Source organism: Ictidomys tridecemlineatus, chromosome 8 (assembly GCF_052094955.1).
Source record: "Ictidomys tridecemlineatus isolate mIctTri1 chromosome 8, mIctTri1.hap1, whole genome shotgun sequence".
In the NCBI taxonomy this organism is placed as follows: Eukaryota; Metazoa; Chordata; class Mammalia; order Rodentia; family Sciuridae; genus Ictidomys; species Ictidomys tridecemlineatus.
The window spans coordinates 137,315,736-137,334,348 of NC_135484.1; the positions used below are offsets into that span (position 1 = coordinate 137,315,736).

An 18,613-nucleotide genomic window follows, 5' to 3' on the forward strand; every position below is an offset into this window, starting at 1 on the left:
GTTACATATGAACATAGGAAAGTTATGTCTGATTAATTCTACTGTCTTTCCCCACCATTCCCCCCTGTCCAATTGGATGAACCTCCATTTCTCCCTCCATGATGCCTATTGTGAGTTAGCATCTACATGTCAGAAAGAATATTCAGACTTTGGTGGTTTTTTTTGGGGGGGGGAATTGGCTTATTTCACTTACCATGATAGGCTCCAATTCCATCCATTTACAGGCATATGCCATATTTTCATTCTTCTTTATGGCTGAGTAATATTCCATTGTGTATATACATCACATTTTCTTTATCTATTCATTTATCGAAGGGCACCTAGTTTAGTTCCACAGCTTAGCTACAGTGAATGGAACTGCTATGAACATTGATGTGGCTGCATCACTGTAGTATGCTGATTTTAAGTCCTTTCAGTATAGAAGGAGGAGTGGGATAACTGGGTCAAGTGGTGGTTCCATTCCACGTTTCCTGAGGACATTTCATACTGCTTTCCAGAGGGGCTGTACCAATTTGCAGTTCCACCAATAATGTATGAGAGGACCTTTCTCCCTACATCCTCCCCAATATTTATTGTCACATGGATTCTTGATAATTGCCATTCTGACGGGAGTGAGATTAGACCTCAGTGTAGTTTTAATTTGCATTTCTCTAATTGCTAGTGATGTTTTAACATTTTTTTTCATATGTTTGTTGACCATATTTCTTTGGTGAAGTGCCCATTTATTGGTTGGGTTATTTATTTTTTTTTTGGCGTTAAGTTTTTTTGAGTTCTTTGCATATCCTGGAGATGAGTGCTCGACGTGAGGTACAGGTGGCAAAGATGTTCTCTACAAGGTCAATTTATACCTGCACTTAGATTAGATAGAACCATCTAGAAAATTTACTGGAAAGTGTGACACATTTTATGACGGCACCAAAAACAAGAAAATATTCAGACGATATGGAAGACACCATGGAGTATTTGAGTGTGGAGTTCAGAACAGGCAGGAGGTACATGTTAGAAAATCATCAATGACTAAGTGACCGTGGAGCCATTAGACCAGACGGGCTCCCAGAGAGGGTGAGTGTGACTGGGGAGTATCCAGGCGTCCAAGGATTGAGCCTTGGCTCTCTCCAGTATGGCCAGAGAGAGCGGCAGGAAAATGAGACAGAAAAACATGGAAACAACCTTTCACGGAGGGATCCATTATTTTACTTATTGATTTGTGTGTGTGTGTGTGGTGCTGGGGATTGAACCCAGGGCCTTGTGCATGTGAGGCCAGCATCCGGCCAACTGAGCTCTATCCCCAGCCCTGGGACCCATTATTTTAAATGATAAGTAAAATAAGGACTGAAACGGACCCTTGGATATGGGACTGGACCAAGAACTATTTATCAAATTCTAACATCTCGACTCTCAGTGCAGTTGGAGGCAAAAACATGGTTGGGGTGTGTTCAAAGGAGATTAAAGGAGAGAACAGGAGACGGCGAGGGGTATCTGCAGATGGGAGTCTTGATGGGTGGCTGCAGGTTTTAAAGGAGAACTAGCAACATGTGTGCAGTGTGGTAAGTCAGACCCAGCAGAGAGGGAGAAGGATGGATGGTGGGGGGAGCACTGGGTAGACCAGGAAGATGGGGCCAAAGGTTGGATTAACAGGAGACAATGAGAGGGCACAGACTCCGACTCAGACAGGTGGATAAACGTGGAGGCGAGTAATCCCAGCAGCTCTGGAGGCTGAGGCAGGAGGATCGTGAGTTCAAAACCAGTCTCAACAAATGCGAAGCACTAAGCAACTCAGTGAGACCTTGTCTCTGACTAAAATGCAAAATAGGGCTGGGGATGTGGGCTCTGTGGTCGAGTGACCCTGATTTTAATCCCCAGTACCCACCCAAAAAAACAAAAACATGGAGGTAGCCAGTTTCAGGACATTTTTTTTTTTATTATTATTTGCTTCTTTTTCATCTGTGAAGTAGGAAACATAATATGGGAAAGCGAATGGGGGAGGAAGGTCTGAGAGGAGACAGAAGGTATAAAATCTTCCAGACAAATGGGAACACGTCTCAAATTATACATGCAAATAAACAGGATAAGACTTAAATGCAAATTCCAACCCCATAGGTTCATGAAAGAAGATATAAGAGAAACATGCTGTCCCTTTGGGGCAGTATGGAGTTCTTAAATAAGATCTTGCTATCCTTTAGTTATGGTTTGTCACTCCCAAAACACATGCTGAGACTTGGCCCCCAGGGGCCAAGTGTTGAGAGGTGGGGCCTTTTAAGAGGTAATTGGGTCATGGGGCTCCACTCTCATGAAGAAATTTACTTAGTTCCTGAGCCACAGGGTCAGTTACTCTGAGAGTGGGTTGTTGTAAAATGATCCTTACACCTCCCCTCAGTCTGTCTCAGATGTGTGCCTCCTCTCTGCACATTCTGGCTTCTCCTTCCACTTCTTACCTTGTCGTGATGCATCTTGAGCCTTTTGCAAGAAGTCAGGCAGATGCCGCCTCCATGTTTTCAAATATCCCGTTCTCCAAAAAAACATGAGCCCAAGTAACCTCTTTTCTTTATAAAGTACCTGGCCTCAGGTATTTTGTTACAGCAACATAAAACGACTAAGACAGATCTCTAAAGTACCAGCTGTAAGAGGAAAAAAATGGATAGATGTCACTATAAAACTTCTTCAAAATTGTACTGTTTCTGTCTCTCTCTCCTTTACTGGGTTCCTAGAACACCATTAAAACTGAAATTCTTAAGGTCATTAATGCCCTCCATGGGTACAACTCTAATGGGTAATTCTCATCCAAATTTACCTCCACCTGGAATAGCTTTGGACACAATGGGACATGCTCTGCTTCCTCCATGAGTTTATGGAATCCCACACCCTCATGGGTTTTCCTCTTGTATCCTCAGCTTCTTTCGCTAGGCCCTCTCCCTTTCCAGACTTGAAAATGTTGAAGGTTCCCCTGTGACAGTCCTTAGATTCTCCAGCAGTGCTTACTTAAGTGATTTCATGTGGCTCCATCATTGTAAAAACGTCATCTTTACACTAATGAAATCCAAATTTATGACTCTGGTCAGAGTCTCGCCCCCGAATTCCAGATTCATAGACACAATTGCCTCTTTGACATCTCCGTTTCTATCTCCAGTTCACAAACTCACAGTGTTCCAAACCAAACTTTTTATTCCTCTCTCAAAACGGTTCCCGTCTTGAATGGGCCACATTTCATAAAATGAGGTCATGATTCAACAAACCTCTGTATGATCCTCTTCCTTACCCCGTTTCATATTGAAGGCTCCAGCAAACTTCATCGGCTCTACTTCTAAAATATATGGAGGTGGGAGCACGTATGAACATGCCCATCCCCACCGCCCTGGCCCAGACCCTGTGGCTGTCCTCTGCTCAGGGGACATTGTCTTCCTGGATCTCTTGGCTCCCATTCTTCTCTCCCCTTTCTGCATTTTTCCTCACAGAATCAGAATAGTTTAATACATAAACCAAATCCTACTCTGCTCCTGTTCAAAACCCTCCGATGCCTTCCTAGCATCTTTAAAGTAAGATCCAGCCTCCTTCCCTGGGTCTTTAGGGTCCTGCATGACGTGGTCCTTGGCCTAATTTCTCACACTCTACACCTCATTCCTTTACATCCTCTGGTCACTCTGACCTTGTCGCTCTTTCAGGTGCATCAGCTCGGCTCAGGGATTGATAAAGACTGGACTCCCTCTCTCATTCATCTCTCTGCTCAAATATCACACTCATCGGGAGAGAGGTCTCTCAGCCCACCGCCCTGCTTACCTAGCACCTCCTCTGTGTCTCTCTTTCTCTTGCTGGATTTTTCCTTACAGCTCCCATTTCTGCCTTTTTGTGTGCATGAATTTGTTTTTCTCCGTGTCCCAGGCTAGTTTATAAATCCCGTGAACACGGGGCCATCTTCTGGTTTCAACCATTGGATGTCAATTTCCTGAATGATCACATAAAAGAATGAATGAAAGTCTGAATAACAAAGGACTGAATGATCAGCGTGGTGTTACGTGAAAATTTAAGAGACATAATCTAAACGGTCACACAATCTTCTGGATGGGAATTATAAGCGTAAGCGTCCAAGAAGTTCAATGGGGAAAGGAAAACCTTTTCCACAAATGGTGCTGGAACAACAACTGGCTACACCTGGGTGAAGAAAAATGGACCTCAACATGTACCCTGTACCATATGTAAAAGTCAACCAGAGAGGGGCCGTGGAGCTAAACACAACAGGATCAACTATGAATCCTGCAGAAGATAATATAGAAGAATATCTTCATGAACTTAGTAGAATATAGGCAAAGATCTCCTGCCAAGTACAAAAAAGCACCAACTCACAAAATAAAAAACAAAAGCCCTGGTACAACACACTTCTCTAGGATTAAACCTGTCTGGCTTGGGGCTGGGGTACAGCTCAGGGGTACAGCACCTACCTAGCATTCATGAGGCAGGCCTGGTGCTCCATTCCCAGTATTTTAAAAAAATTCCAGATGATCAAAAGGTACCATTAAGATATATTGCTATATTGTGTGCAAGTTTGAGGATGTAACAACAAATCCCATCATCAGGTACAATTGTAATGCACCTCCCAGACATGGTCTGGGAGAAAAATATTTGTACTATATAAGCTTAAAATACATAAGGAATTTCTAAAAACCAGCAGTAAAACATAAACAATGCAGTTTTCTTTTTCATTAGAGCTTTATGGTTATACATAGTCGTTGGGTTCATCCCAACAACGATGCCGTTTTTTAAATGGGCAGGTGACCTAGATTCTAAGAGAAGACGACTCTCTGATAAGCACATGGAAATATAATCAAGACTCTAAGTCATGAGGGAAATTCCAGATAAAAATAATATCTTTGTACCCATCCCCGAGAATGGAAAGTTCATACATCACTGGTGGCGGCTGGACAGTGGGACAAAGACTTTGGAAAGCAGATTCCCAGTTTCTAATAAAGTTCAGCAAACACCTCCCTAAAGAACCAGCAACTCCATTTCTGTGTCTTTACCCCAGGGATCTGAAAACCTATATCCATGTAGAAACTTGTGCATAAATATTCACAGCAGCATTGTTCATGATAGTCAAGAAAAGTGGTGTCAAGCTAACAGTTCATCAACGGATGACGAGATACAGTATGTCCATTCATACAACGGCAAACAGCTCAGCAGCCACAGAAGCTACGTGGATGATTCTGGAAGACTTAGGGTGAAAGAAGCCAGACATAAAAGACTGCATGGTTCCTACTGAAGAACATGCAAACCCAGTGTCCCACTGCAGGGTGATAGAAATCTGAACAGTAGTTGCCACTGGAGAGAGATGGACCAGAGAGGGGCATCAGGAACTCGGCTGTGCCTTGGTGGCAGGAATAGACATTTGTCAAAGCAAATCAAACTGAACAACTTAGTAGCTAAGTTCTGTGCATTCAACAACAGCAAAAAAAATCGTATCTACAGAAAGATGCATGTAGGACGTCTCCCCGCATTTTCCAGGGACCATTGCTTATCTAAGAACATACAGTGAGCACCTTATAAAATGGGCCCTTTTGGCGGACGGGGGGTGGTCTGAGGCTGGCATATGGTATAACACATCCTAAAACAATAAAGTGAAAACAAGACTCTTGAACTGATGGAGAAGGTGGACCGTGAACTGAGGAGAGAGCCTCCAAGTCAAATTGGCACCTATGGTGACCAAGGAGCACAGATGGGCAGGCAGGAGGAGAGGCAGGGAGCCAGGAAAGCTGGCCAGAAGGGAGACAGGTAAGGTGGGAAGGAAAGGAAAATGGAAAAGGAGGTGAGTAGGGAGGAAGGGGGATGGAGAGGGGGAGGGGGAGAGGGGGAAATTAACTGAACACCATCCCTATTCTGCTTCTCTGTTCTAGACGTCCTCTCCCCTTAGCAGATCAGAAGCTCCTGGGAGGGAGGCAGGCAGGGAGGGAGGGAGGGAGGAAGGCAGGGAGTGAGGGACTGTCTTTAATAAACCCTTACACCTGCCAGGGGGCCGGCCCTGATGTCTGGCTGGCTGGTTCACAGGCGGCAAGAGACCAGAGACCGTATATCAAACGCCAGGTGTGAGTTTGGAGGCACAGACGGCCCTTTCATGGGGATTCTGGGGAGGAGAACCTGGTAGCATTTTATTGGAAACACTTTAAAGACGGGGCCTCTGTGACTCCGTGCAGCAAGGCGCCCACAGGCTGCAGGTGGCCTTTTAATGACTGGGAGGGGCTCCAGGCGGCCTCACTACAGGTGTGCGATGGCTGAGTTTTAAACACACAGGGCGGGCGTGTATGTCTTTGGTGGGACCCGTCACACTGAGCCACCACCTGGCTCTCGCCTTCACAGGCCTTCTCTGGGGGCCTGCTGGCCCTCTGCCCTGGGTGATCACAGTTGTCCCCTGAGTCTGGCAGCTCTGCGCTCCATTCCGGGCCTGTGAATTAGCTGGCCTGGGTCCGTTCAGGTCAGCCCGCTGAGGGGGCCCCTCCTGATGCAGCCCTGAGCCAGGTGCGGCAGGTAAGAGCTCAGGCCCAGAGTGGAAGACAGAACAGAATTCTGAAATGAGGCGACGAATGCTAAGGAGGAGAGTCCTAGGTGCACAGAATCAGACGCTGGACCCTGGCTGGGATCCCAGGACCGCCCTCCCAGACAGAAGGTCCCAGCGGAACCTCCAACTCACAGATTTCTCGACTCCCTTGGTGTAGTTCTGAACTCGCTCCGCGGCTCCTTGTCTCTAGACATCCTCGGCCTGCAGTGTGAGATCCGGCAGGGCCAGCAGAGGACCTCCTAGCCTGGCTGCCAACCCTGTCAGCCATCACAGAGAATCTAGTGTTCTGTTCCCCGCAAACTCCAGACCTCACATGGAGCAAAGCATGAGCTAGCACACACTTCAGGGCCTGAGAATTCAGGTTCAGGTTCCAGTGCCACTGTCCCCAGCTGGGTGACTTGTGACAAGATACTCGGCCTCTCTCAGCATGCATTTCCCCACCTCGGAAAGGAGTTGCTTGACCCTGTCCTCAGAGGTGATGGTCAGAGGATTAAGGAGGTGATATTTACAGCTCACAGCCCCCAGGGGCACGTGGAGTGTAGTAAACACCGTCTTCCTTTCTTCCTGAGCTTTACAGAGGTGACAGTGGCACCAACTAGCTGGCAGTGCCAGGGTATGTTCGAGGGGAGCGAGGCGTCCACATCTCATGAAAGTAATATATTCATCTTCTAAGCATCTGTGGAGACATTATTTATGAATCCAATTTCTCTTTTTATTCTATCTGCAAATTACATTCTTGTTATCACCCTGGAGAGGTGAATTTATTCCCAAACATAATCACAGATTACCAGAAATCAAAAAGTTAAGTATTGTTACCTATGGATAGGGAATTTATTACATTTGTTTTACAATGACCCAGATAAATGCAATGAGAGAGAGAGAGAGAGAGAGAGAGAGAGAGGTGTCAGATGATGCTGTTTTCCAAACTGCTGTGTCTACTACCTACGACCCTGGTACTTAGTCACATCCCTCACCTTCACAGACCTCGATTGGCATGCTTTCTAAAACCCTGGCTCCAGGATTCCAAAATATAAAAGCACTCTAGGTACTCCAGCTCTGGATTATTTACAGAAAATCAATTCACGGAAAGTCAGTTTATCAAAGGATCTGTTTCCATAATAACCAATTCATCAAATTTTCCAACTTATAAAATATGTATTAATTTCAACCGACTCTAAAGCTTATGGCGATTCATTACAGATGCATGAGCAGGACCAGGAGAGCCACAGGGGCCGGAACCTCAGGATCGTTGCCTGTCTCTCCTTTGTTCCACAGTCTCCTCCTCCATCTTCAGAACCAAATATTCCTAAGCGTAATGCCTTCAAATAACAACAAACACTCATTATCTCGCCTGGTTTCTGTGGCTCAGGGGTAGGTTAGCTGTTTTGGCCTGGCTTGAGTCTCTTGTAGGATTTATAGTTAAGATTCTCACCATTTGACACTGGGGCTGAAACACCCGTCTCCCAGACAGCTCGCTCACACGGCTGTGGGCAGGAGGCCTCAGTTCCCCCACCGTGTGCACCGTTTCCTCGGGTAGATTGAGTGTCCTCCCAACATGGTGTCTGGCTATGGGGGGGGGGGGCAAGTGGTCCAAGAGAGCACCAGCGGAAACTGCAATGTCATTTCTGCACCATCCTCTTGGGTACACAGAGCAGTCTTATCCACTGTGGGAGAGGCCTTCGCAGGAAGTGGGGAAGTGAGAGTGGGGCTCCTTAGAGGCGGGCCATGAAGCTTTCCCCACTCCTCATTAATTACCCTTTCCCTCTCTGACCCTTACACACAGCCTTGTTCTCCTCTCTCTTTGCCTCTCTTCCCTCCTCTCTGCTTCTCAGGCCCTCCCTTTTGCTGTCCTTCAGCGTCTGCCTTCTCCAGGAGGGGCAGCCTGGCAAGGCCTTGTGCTCATTCTGTCTCGGGAAATTGTTCCCCCTCTGCCCATCTCAGGGCCTCTTCCTGTCCTGCTCCCCTCCAGCGGCAGCTGACAACTGAGGCAGCAAACTGACATTCTTTACAGTAAAAAGCCCGTCAATTAAAACCTACTAGAAATCGCTGAATCGACTGAAGCCATTCTAAATCTATTGCTGGAGACTTAAAAAAAAGTTAAAGCAAACTTCCTTTGGGTCAATCAGTAAATCCAGAGAAACTGCGGAAAGAGTCATCAAAAGGCTAAAATGTTGACAAGACAGAAAATGCCTTTGACCAGGACTAGAAAGGAATCCGTGAACATGAAAACTTTCCTATGCAAATCCTTTGAAATTTTGGTACCAGGCCTAAGAGGAACAGTACATTCAAATTCACTGAGTAGGGCCGGGACCACTCTTCCTTTAATGCAATGCAAATAGGCCACATTTTTAAATTTGAGCAATAGTCATTTCAGGAATTAATCCCTCTGCAAGGCAGTTTTCAGAGAATTGGCCTGTTGGGAAAGGGCTTCTTCCCCTTATGGATGTGACAGGTGACTGTCACAGGACTCTGTAAGGGGAATCAAGGGGGATGCACCACCACCCCAGCCAGGGTTTCAGCTCCCGTCCTTTCCCCAACCCTCAAGTAAGCTGCAACCCTCCAACCCAGCTCTTGGCTTTCCTAAGTCAGTTCTAGCTCCCAGATAGAGCAATCCAGGGTTCACGGGTTCCACAGGTACCACGGAGCAGCTTTGGATTTCTCACAGCAGCACGGTTACAAGGCATTCTGCTTCCCACAGCTGCTGGGAGAGTTTGGGTGACATGTCACGCAGACCCTACAAGAAGAGACCATGTGAGAATTCAAATCTTGGTCTGTCTGACTCCAGCCCAGACCCGGCCATCTGGACTTTCCCTCCAGCCCTGCCTGAGCGTGGGAGAGCTGCTGCCTCTGCTCTGCCTGCGGTTGAGTCATGGGACTCTGGCTGCTGACCCTGGGTGGGTCTGGGCCCTGCTTTGAAAGGAGACCTCCTTACACCTTCCTCACCGTGAATGCTGTGGCTTGCAAGTGCCCAGGCTTGTCGCCTGCTGGCTACAGTTGTTGAGTGTGTGTGTGTGTGTGTGTGTGTGTGTGTGTGTGTGGAGCCCTTAGGGCCACCCAGAGCCCAGTGAGCCAAAGACAGCATGTTCTTCCCACCTGCTCAGGAGGCCTCTCTCCTGGGGCCAGACAGCCCAAGGCTCATGGGTTTGGGCTTTGTCTTCTCAGTTGCAACTGGGCCTGGGCGGATTGATTCATTATGTCAGCTGCTCTCTGGAGAGGAAAAAAGAATGAATCATTTTAAAGGAACTTTCCAGTCAGCAGAAAAAAAAAAAAGACAGAGAGAGAGAGAGAGAGAGAAAAAAAAAACCTTTTCCAATCTGCTCTCTTTTCCCATTCTCTATTTCACCTCTCCTTCCTTTCCCTCTCTCTCCCTCCCACTGTTTCTCTGTGTGTCTGTCCCTTTGTGTGGCTGTCTTCTCTATTTCTCTGTGACTTGGTTTTCTCTCTTGTCTAGGTTTCCCTTGACTCTCCTGTTGGGTCCTCAGGCCATTGCCTGACACCAGGGACCACCCTGGAGCTCACAGATGACAGAAGCTGCACAGCATGGTGTTGGGGGGGGAGGTCACGCATTCCACCCACCAAATAGGATGGGGTGGCATCTTTGGATCTGGTGCCATTGCTGCGCTGACCCTCAGCATAGTCTGGAACAGGGAACAGGGGATTTTGAGCCCTGGCTTTGGCTTTCCAGCAGGCTCCATGGTTCTACAGAACCTAATGGGGCTTTCCTAACACCACCTCCGCAGGCCACGGACGAACATGGTCATTGGGAGGTGGCCATCCAGTGGCTGCTGTCTGTTGATTGCACTCAGAGTGGACAGAGGAGACCCGGATGCCCCACAGGCATGTCCCAGGCTGCTCTGACCACCATCCGGGCCCTATAACCTGGGGACAGTGGGAGGCATGTGCTCTGAGCTCCTTTTGTGCACCGGCTCACTGAGGGGTGCCATGGCAACAAAGGGGCATCCTCGTCAGCATCCTTAGAAAGCAAAAGCACACGACAGGGGCGTTACAGGAGTGCATTGCTGATGCTCGTGGTTCCGAAACGTATTGAAAGCACTCAACTTTTATTTAAAATATATCACTAAAAATTATTTTCCTATTCATAAAGCTTTATCTTTCCTTCAGACAACAACTACCCTCTCTCAAATTCCCTGAAAGTCCCTGTGTGTGTATGTGTGTGTGTGTGTGTGTGTGTGTGTGTGTGTGTGGACAAAGGCAGTCATCAAATTTCCACTCTGGAGGTGATTTCTAGAGCCTGTCCTCTGCTTCCATAAAGATAATTTATTTCTTCCTAAAAGTGACTCTGGCTCCCTTTTATCTCTCTCTCTCTCTCTCTCTCTCTCTCTCTCTCTCTCTCTCTCTCTCTCTCTCTCTGTCTCTTCCTCTCTCCCTCTTTTTTTTTTTTTAAGGAAAAGCACCCAGCTAGCTCATTATCTCCATTTCTGCCCAATTAGGAGGGTCTACTGCACTTCTATTTTAGAGTGAAAGATTCTGTGGCAATGACTGCCACTGGGGTCGACCAGAGAGCAGGAGAGGTGGAGTCCTGGAAGAAATCAGAAGAAGAGGAAGTGATCTGTAGAAGATGAAATGGAATTAGCAGAACATTACTTTCAAACTCAATGGGCTGGGATCCATCGCGGGGCCAAAGCTAGCCCCAGGGCAACACTGTGAAGCAGCGAATTTTATTCTGAGCCTGGCTGCTCCTTTCTCTGAACAGCTCTTGCCCCATTTTGGCACTCCTTGGTTGCTTTATTCCTGAAGAAATGTTGAATATCTGCATTTTATGTGTTTGCAAGGCTTTAAAAAAAAAATAAAGTTCCGGTCTCCCTAGGGCGGTAAGTTGTCAAAGGCCTCTGTGGAGGTGTGTTCTGATGGGAGGGACCACGGGGTTCTTAGGGGCAGACGAGACTCCTATGTGCATAGAATCCCAGTCAACACCCAGAGTCGCCCCTTAACCACAAGGTAGCACCACCCCTGACAAAGCCTTCTGCACTCCCAGATGGAGGAGGCCCGTGCATCAGCCCGGCAGCGGCATTGAACATGACGCTCCCATCCGATGAGTCCATTGATAGGAGAAAGTTAATTTAATTCGACTGGACCATGCATCAATGCCATTGATGTGGTGACAGAATGTGCCATTACGGAAACCGCACTGCAAGGATGAATGAGGCGTCCTGCCAACCCTCAGGAGTTGCCTGCAGAAGGAGATAAAGCTGGTGTGTGTGGAAGATACAAGGTGTAAAATGGCAAGAGCCGTAGGAGTGGCCCAGAGGGCTGAGGGACTCAGAGGAAGGACAGATGATGAAAGGGAGGTTTTAAGGAGGTGGCGGCTTGATCCTTGAGGGATTAATGACATTCAGTGGACAGAGGGACCAGGTAATGGGTGACGACTCTGAATGGCAGACGGAGAGATTTGGCTGTATCTGACAGGACTTGAGAAGGAAGTCCACGTGCCACAGCTCTCCCACCATCCACCGACCCATTGCACAAAGCCAGGGAAATTCCAACGATTGACTGTGGCTCCCTTTTCTGGCTGAAGTACGACCTCAGATTCCAAATGCTTCTTGGTATATAAATGCAAAACCACACAGTATATCGTGGTTACCGTGGAAGGGCCCCCTGGAATCTCCCTGTAAGAGAACCTCTGTGGAATTCTCCAGCAGCTGATTGACACCCTCCAGTACTTGCACCTCTGGATCTATTGTGGCATCTACACCTGAATGTTCCCCGCAGACGATGGATCATGGCTGCGGTGCTAGAATGGGGCCAGTCTTGCCCTCTGGGGAATCCCTCCTATGCACAGCTTTGGCCTAAGGGTTCCCCGTCTGTCTGGCAGAGGCTTGCTCCGGACGGCTGGGAGGCTGCCCAGTCCTCCTTCCCTTCCTGCCTCCCTCCCTGCCACACTTTGACCTTTCCCATCTACCTTCCCACCTAAACCTCTTGCACCTTGAACTCTAGAGGACACACGTTTATTGCCGGTTGATTAAATTGCACTGAAATTACCAACTTTTTGCCATCCTATTCTTGAAAATGGGAAACCACGGGTAATTGTGAGGAGGGGGCCGGCTGGCTTAGCCTCATCTAGCAGCAGCGTGTGCAGAACTCATTCACCCAGAGTCAGAGAGACCAGCCGGGGGCTGTCGCAGTAACTCAGATGCTAAAGGCTTGGACGAGGGCAGTGGGAGTGGGAATGGAAAGTAAGGTTGGTACCAGTGACACTGCCACATATCTCAACTGATTGTCCTTGTCACTTCCATCTCTCCTATCAACACGGAAAACAAGGACAAATAGTGGGGTTTGAGGGGAAGAGCACTGAGGAGGAAGTCAGGAAGCCTGGGCTGGGCTCCAGCACTAGCTGGCTCTGCACCTCAGGAAATGACCGCAACTCTCTGACTTCACTTTCCGTCTCCTGGAAGTGGACAGGGTGGACAGGACAAGCTGACCTTGATACCCACTCCTGTTCCAGCATGCACCCCGCTGTTGACTTGCAGCATCATGCACGTAGCATAAAATTTGCCATCTTAAAATTTTGCATCTTTGTACCTTTCGGGGGCATTAAGTACATTGACAAGGTCATGCAGCCATCACCACCACCTCCAGAACCTTTCTGCCTTCCCAAACTGAAGCTCTGGACCCATTAAACACTAACTGTCCCCCATCCCCATCCCCATCCCCCAAGGTCTCCCCGCTCCCCAGACCTGGCCAACCACAATTCTACTTTCTGCCCCTATGAATTTGGCTGCTCTAGGTGCCTCAGGTGACTGGAATCATACACGACTTGTCCCTCTGGGTCTGGCTTATATCACTTAGCACCATGTCCTCAGGGTTCATCCATGATGTCCCAGGCGTCAGAATCTCCTTCCCTGTCGGGCTGGATAATATCGCGTTGTATGTATAACGGGCTTTGTTTACCCATTCATCTGCTGATGGACAGCACGTGGGTTGCTTCCACACTGTCGCTACTGTGAATCATGCCACCGTAACACGTGGGATGGTGGGATCCTAGGGTAACTTGCTCTGTCCTTAAAGCAGTGCCTTCCTGCATTTTCGCACAGAGGACCCATGACAGCCATTGTGAGTGAATTCAGGAATTGGTAATGGTCCAGAACTGGCCCACGTGCCATGGTCTACTTTACAAATTCAACCAAGTTTGGCATTTCTGTGCCATACTGTATCCTTATGGTGTTTTAAACTACATTCCCGTTAAGGGAGACTTTTACCCCCACAGAGTTCAGGAACAAGAACCCTGTTGGTCCTCGGACACCCCTGACTCCTCGGTGATGGTAGGACCCAGTCTCTCTGCACCCAGAACTGGGTGAGCTTTAGAATCCTGTGGAACTCCAACACTCTCTGACTCCAAGTACCACCCCCCCACCCACAGGGGGATCTTTATTTTAAAGAAAGATGAAGTGAGAGAAGGACTCTTAGGCCTGAGCCAGGAGGAATGAGTCACCAGCAATGGGAATTTCAGGCATTTGCATGTGCACAGATAGAGGCTGGAAAGAGGGCGGGACATTTCTGGAACTGAAATGTCGCAGAGGCACAGCCCCCCACCCCCACCCTGTGGGTCTGGCACAGGGCAGTGTTATATTAGGGAGGCTGAGCCCTCCTTGGGCTGGCTTCCCAGCTTCTGTAGCGCTGGAGAGTTCTGGAAGATTGGCCAGGCTGTTATTCATCCATACGTTACCATAACAGAGCAGGAGCCGGCCCTGGGGCAGGGGTTCCACGGAGAGTCCTTGAAGACGCCGTGTCCACTCAAGTGGGTTTTGTGTTGTCTGGATTCTCCTTTGGGACCGCTGACGGGCAGAGTGGAGAGATAGGTGGCAAAGGTACTGTCACGGGCTGCAAGAGTGTTTTTGTGACTTGGTAAGCACCATGCCAGGAGAGGTCCTAAGATGACACTGTGACTATCCACGGGGCCAACGCGAGGTTTTATCCAAGGAAACAGGAGCGAAAGGCTGTTGGAAATCAACTTGACCTAGATGGCAGCTGCCAGTTCCCTCCTGGCCAAGCCTCGGGTCACAGTCGGGGACAGTCGGCTGAGGCCTGGTTTGCACTTTCCTGTTCTCCCTCTCCCCTGACCGTCTGAAGGGGAAGCTTCACAGGTAGGGAGGGGGAGTCCAAGAGGAAGTGAAGGCAGACAGGAAAGCTCAGAAAATCCTCTCCAAAGGAGGAGTCAGCAGTCCTGAGATGAGCGAAGGGTCCCTTTCCCATGAACACACTCCCTCCACGGAGAAGAATGGGACGGAAATACAAACACGTGTTAATATTAATGCCACATTCCCGGACTGCCACACCTCCCTCCAACGTGAGGAGGATGCAAATGTCAGCACTTACCCAAGACCTGCCCGCAAGCGCTCTCCAGCTCGGGATTCCCCTCCCAGGTCCCTCTTCACAGCTGAAGGATTTACTGCCCCAGCTGCTGCCAGGGTCGCCAGCAGACAGCCTTCAGCTGCCAGCTCACTTCCAGAAATACAGCTGAGGAGCGCTGTTTGGCCCAAGGTCACGACCCCTTCCAGAAGCAGGAGGATGGTAGGAGCCAAAGAACTGGGGGTAACCATGGATGGCGTGGGAGTGCAGTCAAGGCAGAGGCTGGGCCCCAGGCTCTCAGGTCTCAGGACACTTCCTATGAAGCCAGGACAGGCAGTGGGACAGGAACCTGTCTCCAGAGAAGCAGGACCAATAGGACACACGTAGGTAGGGAGCTAGACGAGCAGGGTTTATCATGGGAGCCGGTTCTCGCATTTACGGAAGCGGAAAAGTCCTACAGCAGGTCCACACTTGGATGCTTGGGGGGGAGGAGAAAAGTTGCATATTTTTTATTTCAATGATAAAACATTACTGTCTTATTGAATAGAAAAAGAGAGATGGTTGGTGTCTGAGACCTCACCCACATTTACTCAAGGAGGTGCAGTTGGTGGAGAGCCCATCACCCCCTTGGCTTTCGACTTCAAGATGAGATCACCTGTTGGTTCATCCTGAAGATCACGGTGTACAGAATATAGCAATTGTTTTTTTTCCCCAGAATGAAAGAGGTCAGTTTTCTCTTTGCAAGTTTATGGATCGCCTCTTATTTAACCTGTGTGTATTGTGCTGGTTTCCGCCTTGACCCACTCCATGGTGAGCTGTCTGCCGCCCACACCAGCGCGTTTCAGCACTGCTACCAGGGCCCCTGCAGACCCGGACCACAGGGTGAGCCTCAGTGGCATCACTTTGTCCCCAGTGGCAAGGATGTTAGAAAGGGGCCAGAATAAAGGACTCTGGCAGAGGGGGCAGAGTGTAATCAGAAAGGACAAACCATCAGCTCGTGGCTTCCTTCCACACCACTTGCTGTAGGGGAGCTCAAGCAGAGGGAAGTTGATTCAGGCTGGGGTGTTGGCAGGGTGAACGCAGAGGGACAGGACGGGGGACAGATAAGGTTGAAAGGGTCCAGGGACCCAGCTATGAAAGGAATGGTTATGTCAGAACGAAAGAGCCTGGGTTAGTGAGGAGGAAGTGGGGGGGGGGGATGGGTGGAGAAGCACTTGGGGGTCACAGCTTTCAATTGTCAGGGTTTGGCTACCCCAGATCAGAGAGGCGAATTTCACAGATGAAGTAATGGGTTTTTTTAAGACGAAAAGTCAGCACATCAATATGTGCCTACGTTGACTCTTCCAGGCGTGTTCCGCCAGCGCCCACCTGTCTTTTCTGAGCTCTGGCGAGGTGCTGTTCATCCGAGTCCATCCCCAGGTCTGTTGGGAACCCACGGGGCCGAGCCAAAGTGTCACGGGCAGTGAGGTTACTGGAGAGCAAATCCTTTTGCTGATGTCCAAACCAGAGCTTCATCTGGATGAGATCCCAGCTCTGATAAAGGCCAGCAGCAGCAGCAGCAGAAGTAGCAGCAGCGGCCGGACAGTTCAAGGACAGGGCAGCCTCTCCTGGCCAACGGGAGTTTGCAGGCCTGTGTCCTTGTTATCCTCAGGCCTCCCCTGGCGGGGGAGGGTGGAGGCAGGGCACCCTCTGGGGACCTGCCCTAATTATAGGCCGAGAGAGGGCAAAGTCGGGTCATTTTGCATTGTGTTCCCTGAGACTCTGAAAATGCTGAGTCACCCTGGGTGCAGGGCCAGAGGAGGGACCCAGTGCCGCAAGCCAGTAGCAGCTGCCTGCTGAGAAAGTGTACTGGGAAGCCACTTCTGCTGACAGGAATGCGTGGGCGTGGGATGGGCCGGCTCTGAACCTCTGCCTTAGTCACAGGGGTCACCAGGTCAGCTGCAGCCTGCCGGGGAGGAGTGTCAAGGCCAGCTAGGTGGCAATCTGGGGGTGGAGGAGAGGGAAGGGAAGGAACATGCCTGTGTTTCTGATTTCCTCCTCAGCAACGGGGAACCTCAGCTTAGCCCTGCCCTTTCTCTTTATTCTTGAATATTCCATTCCCCCCACCACCAACAACAAATGGTTTTGTCGTCATAGGCTTCAATCTTTTTTTTTTTTTTTTTTTTTTTTTTTTTTTTTTTAAAGAGAGAGTGAGAGAGGAGAGAGAGAGAGAGAGAGAGAGAGAATTTTTTTAATATTTATTTTTCAGTTCTCGGCGGACACAACATCTTTGTTGGTATGTGGTGCTGAGGATCGAACCCGGGTCGCACGCATGCCAGGCGAGCGCGCTACCGCTTGAGCCACATCCCCAGCCCAGGCTTCAATCTTTATGGGGCCTTGTTACAAGATAACATTCCAGCCTCTAGCCTGGCATCAGGGGCCACCCAGGAATGCATTATGTGCTGGTAGGGCCATGGCTTGGGACAGAGCCCTGGGAGACCCACGGTCTTGGTTCCTCTTTCCCAGGACAGTCCTCTGCCGCTCCGTGGGCCAGCCCTTCTTCCTGCAGGTCGGCCCTCTCCTGTGCACCACGTCCCGTCCCAAGTCCAGGCTCAAAGTGCAACTGACGTCTCTCGTTTTTCCTTGACTCTTCCTAGACTGCCGGCCTCTGCCGTCTCTTTCCATTCAGAAACTTTCAATGAACTCATAACAAAACCAGGTGAAAAGAATGGAGACCTGCTGGTCTGGACTCAGTTCTAGAAAATTCTCCGGACTAGCTGTTAAGATCTTAGACAAGACCCCAAACTTCTTTGCCCTTGGACTTCTTCTTCTGTAACCATGGTCTCAGGTTCATGGGAGAAAGCAGACATCTGAGTGATGGGTGCAAAGTAAGGACTCAATAATGTTAGGAGCACCCCTTCTGCTCACCCCCCTGTTCATTTTCATCATTCCTTTAGCATCCGTTATATATATATATGTGGTTTCCTGGGGTTTTGTCTATTTGCTTTGTTTTGTTGAGATAAGGCCTCACTGTGTTGCCCAGGTGGGCTTTGAATTTCTGGGTTCCAGCCAGTCTCCTGCCCCAGCCCCCCGAGTAACCAGAGCTACAGGTACATATCGCCCTTCCTAACTTTTATATAAGCAGTCATCCCTCAGCACCCTCAGGTTCTGATTCATGGAGTCAACAAAACTACGGCTTGAAAGTATCCCGAAAATAAAACTGCATTTGTACTGAACACATAAGGCATTTTTTTGGTCATCATTATTCCCTAAGCAATACAGTGTAACAGCTAGTGAACATACCGTTGATGCTGTATTAGCTATCAGAAGCAATCTAGAGATGGTCTAATGTACACAGAAGGATGTACACAGGTGCTCTGTAAATCCTATACCATTTTATAGAAGGGACTTGAGCATCCACAGGTTTTGGTATCCTTGTGGGTCTTGGAGCCAGTTGCCATAGATACTGAGAGACAAATACACACACACACACACACATATATATATATATATTTATAATTGTTTCTTTATGCAAGTATCCAGACTCCTTCACTAAACTGTGTATTTTTTTCATTCCTTTTTTGAAAGACTTCTTTGTGGATGATCTTTCATGTTTCAAGCCCTTGAGCTGGGCACTAGGGATTCAGAGAGAAAACGGTACCGTTCCTAACAGGAAACCTTGTTTTGTATTTCATTGTAAAGTTAACATAAATATTTTCTTTTATAGATGGGTAGAGTAAAAATAAACAAAATACCTCCCCACATAGAGCTAAGCACAATCGATGC

The 18,613-nt window shown here is 48.7% G+C and overlaps 1 long non-coding RNA gene across 1 annotated transcript in view; it reads right to left on the bottom strand.

Moving 5' to 3' along the window:
• Positions 1-667: 667 nt before the first annotated feature.
• Positions 668-18,613, bottom strand: part of LOC144366329 (uncharacterized) — a 36,580-nt gene continuing 18,634 nt past the window's right edge. The window contains exons 2-5 of the long non-coding RNA XR_013425358.1: positions 9,635-9,748; positions 6,674-9,275; positions 3,775-3,940; positions 668-2,618 (exon numbers count right to left, since the gene is read on the bottom strand). This is a non-coding gene — a long non-coding RNA (uncharacterized LOC144366329). The remainder of the gene's footprint in view (positions 2,619-3,774; positions 3,941-6,673; positions 9,276-9,634; positions 9,749-18,613) is intronic.